Source organism: Loxodonta africana, chromosome 22 (assembly GCF_030014295.1).
Source record: "Loxodonta africana isolate mLoxAfr1 chromosome 22, mLoxAfr1.hap2, whole genome shotgun sequence".
Classification (NCBI taxonomy): Eukaryota; Metazoa; Chordata; class Mammalia; order Proboscidea; family Elephantidae; genus Loxodonta; species Loxodonta africana.
Genome location: NC_087363.1, coordinates 2,711,534 through 2,722,163, shown reverse-complemented (window position 1 = coordinate 2,722,163; position 10,630 = coordinate 2,711,534). Strand labels below are relative to the sequence as shown.

The window sequence follows — 10,630 nt, the reverse complement described above, 5'->3', positions numbered from 1 at the left end:
GAGCGGTTAGGTTAGAAAGTGAGTAAAAGATGGTAAGAAGATGCATTGCTTCAGGTAAACATGGAAATAGCCATCCTAAAAACTACACTCTCATTAAATCAAAAAGTTTTAAGAGGTAAGCCTGTGGACTAATAATGGACGGCCATGAAAGTGATGCAATTCTATTTGGTTTTGTTTTAAATGAGCAAAGAGAAGATTTGGAACCTGAAGATAGGCAAGCAGTAGGACTTTACTAGATGCATGCATTAGCACAGACCAACAGTGCCTCAGAGTTCTATCACTCAGTTCAGCCTTTATTTCCTAATACCCCTGAGCTATCCTACCCCCCTGATATTGAGAGACATCACAGTAGTGGAATTTGCTCTTTGCCCTTCTTTAAAATCCTTAATTTTTACTTTACCTGTTGAAATGTTAACAATTCAGATTATATCTGGACCCAAAGCTCTCTCTCTCTATTTTTTTCTTTTTATGGAAAGCTCTAGATCTGGGCCCAAAAGTCCTCCTTTTTCTTCCCAGACAAATAGATATATACCTCTATCCACCGTGGTATTATATTTCCATGTGCTTTGTTAGAGAGGTATTGAATTGAATAAGGTAATCCTGGATTATATATTATTCTTGAGTGTCCTTAATTTAAACAGGTTTTCACTCTTGTTATTTCATTTGACCTGCACACTTTTTGGCCTGGTAACTGGCCATTTACATTGTTTTCTTTAAGTACGAATATTCATCCATAATAGAGAGTTTTACCTAGCATAATCAAGCTATAAAATGGTTTGCATACTGCTAGATAGCTTTCTCTCTAGCATTTTACCTGCAAGTCATAAAAATCATCAAATCCCAACCACCCATCCTAGAAAAGAGAAGTCCCCATTCAGCAGATAATGATGTGAACTGACACCTTAAGTTTCTGTCCTGACTCCAAAATCAACCACTGTAAACTTCATGATGGGACAAATATCAAAGCAGAAAACTAGGTACGTAAGAAATAATAATGAAGGGAGGGAAAGTTCAGAGACTTGATAAAGTTAAAGCAGGAGATCGAGGAGAGTGACAGTGAGCGAATTCCAAGGAAGGAAGAAGAGCAAGAGCATATGGGATACAGAAAGACATATGGGGGGAGGTGAGCAAAGAATGATATTGAGGGTAGTGTGACCCAAGATTTCATCACAGAGTTCAACTTTTTTCTCCCTGACCCACTGTACTTGCCCCAAAATCTGACATGGTATGCTGTTGTAGATTATGATCAAGGGTTGCCCTAGGTCTTGAAAATCCAGGACAAGCATATAGGAGTACAGCACTCTTTTATATCCAGTCCCAGAAACATCACCACTGAACATCAAACTCTTTAAATGAGAGGACTCCCAAGGATAGACATTTCTGCCAGGCTGGCTTCAATGCCATGGTGTAGATGATTTCCCTCCCTTTTTTTTTTTTTTTTAAGCAGGAAGACCTTTGACAAATAGCCTAGTTTTGCTCAGAGGACAGGGAAGTCTTGGGAATCCTGAACCACTGTAACCCTTTGTTGGTGGAAATACTCCCTAGGAGTTCCTTCTTTTTCAGATTGCAGACTGAGTATAGATGCTATCAGGCTATAGATGTCACCATGTCGATTTTGAAGAGGTATTGCAAAGAAAATATTTCAGATAGACTTTTGAAAAACTCACCTGTTTTCTTATGGACAGACATATGACTTCCAATAAAGAATATTGTTCATATTTCAGCTTTAATGTGCTTAGAAGATGAATCATATGAAGCCTAACTGAAACATGGAAACAATTCTTCCTTGACATTTATAGATGCTTTCTCTCACAGAAGATTATGGAGAGTGAGGAGTTTATGGGGACAGGGAACTCTGCATAGGGAGACTTTACCTGGTTTCTCCCCAGAAGCAGTAGCTTACACAAAACAAGTGGGTCGGTGACACATGTGGGGCGGTGCAGTTAAAAAAAAAAAAAAGCAAAAGTTTATTAATCTGGTTCTTGAAAACACTTTTATTAAAAAAAAAAAAAAAAGTATTCTGGTACACTAAAAGAGAAATGCCTCTGAGGCCAGTCCCCTTATTACAAGTTCTTTTTGGAAAACATGAGTTAATGTTTCTCTTTTTACTGCATTGAGTATTTATATTCATTCACATAAAAATGTCCAGAAGCCTATGACAGGCTTTCAGTCTCAGGAGCTCCAAAGAAACCATTACTCCCAACCTAGTCCCTAAAGATGGTCCAGTGAGCTACCCAGCTCAGACAGTCCTAGAGCAAAAGCAAACCTTGGGGCCAATTAGTTAAACTCCAACTCACTCTGAATGCATGTGAGGAAACCTTGATCCCTTCTCCATAGAATTGCATAAACCCATCTCTTCTAGTAGCATGAAAGTTTTGAAGCCAATTAAAGGCTCAGATAAGTGAAATATGTGTGGTAGACATGAATTCTGGCTTCACCACTTATGTGTTCTGTGAATTTAAACAAGTTTCCTAACTTCTTTAATTTCAATTTCTTCTTTTGTAAGTGGTAACTGGTAATTACCATTTATTAATTTTAACATTATTACTAATGTTACATTCTCCTGTTTCTAACCCCACCTATGTTTAAGTTGGTTCATAAAAAAGAAGGGAGAGAGAAAGAAAAGGGAAAGGAAATATTGAATGCTTATCCTATGTGTTTTCTTTTTGTTTTTGAAAATGTATGCTTTTCTACTTATAGGGAAGAAAGTTGCATTTTTGCTTTTTTTAATGGGGTTGGAAGTTATTAAAAATGGGACAGATTGCATTGCAAAATTACTTTCCCATTTGGAAGACCATGTTACTACCCAGAACTCTGACCTCAAAATTGCCTAGTGCATGCTAGGTACCTTCAATGAGGATGACATGAGAAGTCTGCAGTGGGGAAGAGGGAGAGAGCTGAGAGATAGAAACGAAGGCAGGATGCCATTAACATACACTGCAACATGCTTTCCAATTTTGCTGAAAGGCCTAGTGGCAACCAGCATGCCCAGTCTCAGAGAAAGGCAAGCCCAACATCCGGATTTTTTTGTTATAAAGGGACAGACTCATGAGGAAGGTTTTTGGTGAGTTACTTAGGGTACACAAGCCTCAGATTCACCATCAATTAAATGGGAACAAGCAGATTGAAGTTTAAAAAGTTTCTGTAAAAAGTAAAAGATATATGAAAAGAAAGCATCCTGACTCAGAAAAGTGCAGAAGAAATGTGCATGTGTTCTTATTAATCCTCCCTAAATTTGTAGACATCAGGCCCAGAGAAGGGACATAGCTCACATTAGGTCACAGTTAGTTAGTGACAGTACTGAGTCTAGAATCCAAGTCTCTTAATTACAAATCTAAAACTCTTTTCTTGTAATAAGTTATGCACAGTAATGCCATAAACATTCTTGGCCTGGGAAATGACACTAGCCAATGGAGGAGCCCCTGAGTGGCCCAAGTGGTTAAGCAGCAGCCTACTAATTGGAAGGTTGGTGGTTTGAACTCACCCAGAGGCCTGGGAAGGAATGCCTGGCAAGATGCTTTCAAAAAGCCCCAGCCTTGAAAATCCTCCTTGTGGTTCTTGTTAGGTGGTGTTGAGTGGGTTCCCACTCATAGCGGCCCCAAGTACAAGAGAACCAAGCATTACCTGTGCCATTCTCACAATTTTTGTGCTTGAACCTATTGTTGCAGCCACTGTGTCTATTCATCGCATTAAGCATCTTCCTCTTTTTCACTGACCCTCTATTTTACCAAGCATGATGTCCTTCTCCAGGGAGTGATCCCCCCAATAACGTGTCCAAAGTATATGAGAGGTAGTCTCTCCATCCTTGCTTCTAAGGAGCATCCTGGCTGTATTTCTTCCAAGACAGATTTGTTTGTTCTTCTGGGAGTCCACAGCATATTCAATATTCTTTGCCAACAACATAATTCAAAGGTGTCAATTCTTCTTCGGTCTTCTTTATTCATTGTCCAGCTTTCACATGCGTATGAGGCGATTGAAAACAACAGGCTTGGTTAAAGTCCTATGGAGTGCAATTCTACTCTGTACACATGGGAACACCAGAAGTCAAAATCCACTAGAAATCAACTGGAAAAAAAAAAAAAAGTTTCAAAGGAGACCATTAAACTGCCAAAAGGTGAGAAGATTGGTAAACGATACCTTAATGTTCTTTCAAGATCTGAGGTCAACTTACCATGAGCGTTCATTAAGTATTCATTATAGACTGAATGACTGGATTATCTAACTGGACTTCAGTTTCTGCCTTAACAATGCCAGGGTGCTATTGAACCCAGTTGATCATAGGAACATTCACTTATGGGAGGCGAGAACAGATAACAATCAAGGTATTTTGGGTTTTGATCCAAGTGTAGTTTTAGGATGAATTAGTGTCCTACTTTAAACCTTATTCATTTTCATCTTGTCAAGAGTATGTTTCTAGTGAAAAATTCAGAAACCCCAGCAAGATTTGAACCGGATTAATAAAATGGAAAATTGCCTTTAGAATAAAATTCAAATCCTTAGTAAAAATATTGATTTTTGTAAGGGATAGGAGAGGGATTGGAGAATGAAAAAAAGAGTAGGTAGAGGATAATACCTTTATATACTAGCTTAATTTTTACATACATTTGGGAAAATAACTAGAATACAGAATTTATTTGAAATATTCTTCTCTGTGTTATATTAAAGTATGATCTGCAGTTATTTTCAAGATCAAGGAACTAATCTCACCAATAATTACATTCATTTGCCAAACTCAAAGTTCTAATGTATTTATATTGTAAATACTTTTGAATATGTTTTTAACCCAAAAACCCACTGCTGTCGAGTTGAATCAGACTCATAGCGACCCTATAGGACAGCGCAGAACTGCCCCATAGGGTTTCCAAGGAGCTCCTGCAGGATTCAAACTGCTGACCTTTTGATTAGCAGCTGTCGCTCTTAACCACTATGCCACCTGGGTTTCCTAAATATGTTTTTACTTTAAATCTGTTGCTATCACCTCCTAATTCCGTCCAGTCAATTCCAACTCATGTGGTTGTTGTCATTAGGTGCCATCAAGTCAGTTCCAACTCATAGGGACACTGTATACAACAGAATAAAACATTTCCCGGTCCTACTTCATCTTCGCATTGGTGTTATGTTGCAGCCACTATGTCAGTCCATCTTGACAAGAGTCTTCCTCTTTTTCACTGACCCCCTACTTTACCAAGCATGTTGTCTTTCTCCAGGGACTGAATTCTCCTGATAACATGTCCAAAGTATGTGAGACATAGTCTCACCATCCTTGCTTCTAAGGAGCATTCTGGTTTCACTCTTCCAAGACAGATTTGTTCCTTCTTTTGGCAGTCCATGGTACATTCAATTTTCTTCACCAACACCACAATTCAAAGGCATCAATTCTCCTTCGATCTACATTATTCATTGTCCAGTTTGCACATGCACATGAGGAAATTGAAAACACCATGGCTTGGGTCCGGTGCACCTTAGTTTTCAAGGTGACATCTTTGCTTTTTAACACTGTAAAGCAACCCTAAAGGACAGAGTGGAACTGTACCATAGAGTTTCCAGAAAATCCTGCTGGTGTAGTGGTTAAGAGCCACAGCTGCTGATCAAGAGGTTGGCAGTTTGAATCTATCAGGCTCTCCTTGGAAATTCTATGGGGCACTTCTCTGTCCTATAGGATCTCTATGAGTTGTAATTGACTGGACTGCAATGTTTTTTGTTTTATTTTGTTTTGTTTTGTTGTTGGTAGAGAGTTTTCTAGACTATAATCTTGATGGGACCGGACTGCCATATCTTCCTCCAGCACAGTATCTGGTGGGTTCCAACTGCTACCCTGTCAATTAGCAGGGCAGTGCTTAACACTGTGCTGCCGGGGCTCCTTAACTGGGATCAGTGTCCTAAAAATAAAATGTATTATCAATTTAAATATTTTCAGGAAGTTCCTGTACCTAATCTCTAAGACATTTTTTGTCTTCCCTCTATGAATGTTTTTCAAAGCATAGTGTGAATAGCAATGACTTTAATAGAAAATCTGATCCGTCTCTTCTAGTGATTTCTTTTCATTCTTATATTCTAAAAGTATGTATAAAATTCAAATTCAACTCTCTTTGCTTTACGTATAACTTTACTGAGCTCCATCTCTGAAATGATGAGTGACCTGAGGGCGGAAATGGCATTTCCTGATCTCCACGTTAGTGTTTTACAGTTGCATTACATTACCTTCTGTTTTATAGGGTCCATCTCCTGTAAAGTTCTTGGCTAAGCCCATTTTGATTTCTTTTGTCTTGAAGTTTTATCTGGTACACAACTTCCATTTTTCTGGAAAAGGATTCCAGAGAGAGGGAATAGCCAATTTATTTACCTTTCCTATGGCAAGAGCATAACTGGTCAATAAAAGAAACAGAAAAGGGCTACATGGACAGAGGAGTCAGTGAGGGATCAGCCAGGAGAGAGGAGTTCAGAGAGGTGGGAGGGTAGCAAGATTACTGTTGCTTATTATTTAACATTTGTATGGTGTCGGCTTTTACCCTGGGTTACATGGAGAGCCATTGCAGTAGAGTAGATTTATGATATGATCTGACTTATGAGTTTAAATGGTAACTGTAGCTGCCTTGCTCAGGGTAGGCTACTGGGGAAAGGAATGCAAAGATAAAAGCAGGGAGACTAGGTAAAATTCAATTGCAATAACCTAGGTGAAAGATGATGGTGGCTAGGAATTAGGTGACAACTTTAAAAATGATAAGAAGTCTTTGAATTTGGTAAATGCATTGGAGTTAAAGCCAACAGGATTTCCTGGTAGAGTGAAAGTAGGGAGATAGAAAAACAAATAGACCAAATGCACCATCAGTCAAGTTGGAGGATGACGTGAGTGGAGTCAGTTTGGGGATGGGAGGAGAACCAGGAATACAGCTTTGGGTTTGTTCACTTTAAGAATTCTATTTGTCATTTAGATGGAAATATCATGAAGCAGTTGGGTTTTCAGGTCTTCACCTCAAGAAAGAAGTCTGGTCTGAGACACCTATTTGGAAATCTTGGTCATGTAAAGAGAGTATGTGAAGGAAGAAGGATAGATCAACTGAGTTAAATGCAGATAACGGATTTAATAAAATGAGAAATGAGCAATTGCTGTTAGATTTAATGATGCAGAGGCCAAAGGTGACCTTGAGAAAAGGATTTTTAAAAAGCATTATGTATTTATGTGTGAGCGAAGGGGGTTTAAAAAGAATGGAAGGAGAGAAACGGAAGATAAGCATTATTGAGTTTTTCTGCAAAAGAGGGAGAATGAAATGGGATATTAGATAATGAAGTGGAGTCAAGGAAAAAAAAATTTTTAAAGATAAAAAAGTTAATGAATTGCTTCTTTGCTAATGTAACTGATCCAGTAGAGAGGAAAACACAGATGAAATAAGACACAGAAGAGATTCTTAGGCAAGTGTCCTTGTGTAAGCAGTGAAGAGATGAGTTCCCATACAAAAGAGAGTTTAATTGCCTTTGGTAAGGGTCACAGATACTTCATTTACAGAAGCAGTTAAGAATGCAGCATATAAGCGAATGGAGGCTGGAATAGTAGTGAATTTTTCAAATTCTAATACGGAGGTAATCATATAATTTGCAAGCTAATATTAGTAACAGCAAGTTATTAGTAACAGCAAGTCCTTATAACAACATTAAGGCCACTATTTGTTTCAGAAGTCAAAACGTCAAAAAAAAAAAAAAGGTTAGGCATTGAGCTGTTAAATAATTTGCTTAATATTAAAGACTTTTTAATGTGAATTAATTTGGGGATTCCATAGAACAGATAAAAAATTTGTAAGATCTAAAAAAAAAAAAGTTTTTTTTAACTGACAGGTAATAGTACAGCAGGAATGTTCAAAACAGCTCATACATGTAATAGAAGATGCAGATTCTGAACCTACTTTTTTTTAAAAAAGTGACTTAAACAAGATAGAAATTTATTTCCCCCTTACATAAAGGAAGCCCAAAGCAAGTAGTATGGGGATAGTTTATACAGCTAAACAATATCAGGGTTATAGACTCCTCAGTCTTGTATATCCAGCAACCTCAACACACATGCTCATGGTCCAACATGGCTGCTTGAGTTCAAACCACAATTCAACATTCAAAGAATTACCGTTTACGTTACCACTTTCATTTATATTTTACTGGCCAGAATTTAGTAATGCTAGCTACATGAGGTGCTGGGAAATGCAGTCTTTTAGTTAGCAGTAATGAGTCTTCAAAAAAAAAAAAAAGTTTGCTACCCAGTCGATTCTGACTCATAGTGACCCTATAGGACAGAGTAGAACTGCCTCCTAGGATTTTCAGGATTGTGATCTTTATGGAAACCAGCTGCCACACCTTTCTTCTATGGAGCAGGTGGTGGGTTCAAATCATTGCCCTTTTGGTTAGCAGCCAAGTTTCTTAGCCACTGCACCAACAGGGCTCTTTAGCTGCGATCAGCATCCAAAATATAAACATTTTTTTCAGCTGAAAGTGTTTCAGGAAGCTCCTGTTCCTAATCACTGAGGTATTTTGTCTTTCTTCCATGAAACTTCTTCAGAGGATGGTGTGAATGGCAATAAGTTAAGCAGATAATCTGATTTCTCTTTTTTTGTGATTTCCTTTGATTATTATATTCTAAATAAGAATAAAATTCAGCTCTCTTATGTTTACTTATAAGGATACTGAGCTGCCAACTCTCAGACGCTGAGTAACCTAAGGGCGGAAGTAGCATTTCCAGACCTCCATTGTAGTGTTTTATGCTGCATTACATTACTTTCTGTCTTACAAGGACATCCTCTGTAAAGTTCTTGGCTAAGTCTATTTTTCCCCCTCTTGAAGTTTTTTTTTTTTTTTTTTAAGTATTATGTTTTATTTTTCATCAGAAACCACAACCAATCTGGTCCACAATTTCCTCATGGCATTTTTCACTTCCTTATTTCTAAAAGTGTAAAACACAGGATTGAGCAGGGGAGTTAGGATTGTGTAAAATATGGCCACCATCTTGTCGAAGGAGAAAGCAGATGGAGATCGTGCATACTCAAATATACAAGGGACGAAAAACAAAACCACGACAGCAATGTGAGATCCACAGGTGGAGAGAGCTTTCCACCGACTTTCAGAGCTGTGAGTTCTCAGCAAGAACAAGATGACACAATAGGAGATAAGCAACAAAGAGAAGTTTATGATGCAGAAAAACCCACTATTGGCAACCACCAAAAGGCCAAGGATGTGAGTGTCAGTACAGGCAAGCTCCAATAATGGATACAAATCACATAAGAAGTGATCAAAGTAAAGAGAATTTGTATCACAGAATGCAAGAAGCCCCCTGCCCAGGCTACCCCCATCAGAAGGCCACAGAGCCTCCAGTTCATGATAGAGGGATAGTGCAAGGGCTTGCAAATGGCCACATAGCGGTCATAGGCCATGGCAGTGAGAACAATCATCTCCACTCCACCAAAGAAGTGTTCAGCAAAGACCTGGGTCATACAGCCTTCGAAGGAGATGGTTTTCCTCTCATAGAGGGAGTCCACGATCATCTTTGGAGCTATGATGGAGGAGAAGTATGAATCCAGGAAGGACAGGAAGCCTAGAAAGAAGTACATGGGGGAGCCCAGGAGTGCCGGGCTGCTGACGATGGTCACTATAATTAGTAAATTGCCCGCAACAGTTGCAATGTAGATAAACAAAAATACAACAAATACTATTTTTTGAACTTTTGGATTCTGTGAAAGTCCCAAGAGGATGAACTCGGTAACAAAGCTTTGGTTTTGCATCATTTCAGACAAAAGATGAAACCTACCACAGTGACCAAGTAGAATCTGATATTATAAGAAAGAGAAATTTTCCCCAGAACAGCTTATAGTATTAGCACAGTCTTCAACACGTTGGGGCATCAGATGCCAAGTTATTTTAAGTGCTTCTGTTACTGTTAAGAATACAAAATTAGAAATTTGTTAAAGATGGTAGTGAGACATCAGGCAAAATTGAGGTTAAATACTTTAAAATAGTCAGAGTTTCAATTGGGAGGGGGAATAGTCTATGTGGTCAGGATGACAAATAGTGTTTATCTTAGGTGCCAACTCTGATTAGTTCACAGTGGCTAATTAGAGTGAATTGATGTGAAGAATTCTGTAACACACCCAAGCTCTGAGGAAAGGAGGACTGTAATGTATTTCTTATACCTGTCATTGACCATGACGTGGGAATCAGAATGACTTGCATGGGGAAAGTCTCTCTCACCAGGGAACTGCCTTACCTACAAAGAGAAGAAGAGATAGCATGCAGTTTAAGAGGCACTTGGAAATCATGCCTACTCCCTCAAATGTTTCTTTAAAAGTCTGAGCTGAATTGGGCCTTCAAGATGAATTAATTCATTCCTTAAAAAAAAGAAAGGCCTATGAAAACATCTAGCTATATGCTTAGCAAATAATAAGTATATTTATTATATTAAGTATTGGGTTTTTTTTTCCATCATTTTAAAATGAAAACAGAAGGCAATAAAAATAATAATACCTACCTGAGAGTGTTGTGTTGATAACTAAGTGAAATAATGCAAGGAAAGCAATCGCTCAGTGTCTTATGTTTAGGATACAGTCCAGGTGAGGTCTCATTATCTCTATGTTACTGGTAACAAACTCATGCTTTG

General features: G+C 38.3%; 1 pseudogene; it reads right to left on the bottom strand.

The window, feature by feature from the left end:
• Positions 1-8,853: 8,853 nt before the first annotated feature.
• LOC100677329 (olfactory receptor 4C15-like) lies at positions 8,854-10,310 on the bottom strand (annotated as a pseudogene).
• Between the last annotated feature and the right edge of the window lie 320 nt (positions 10,311-10,630).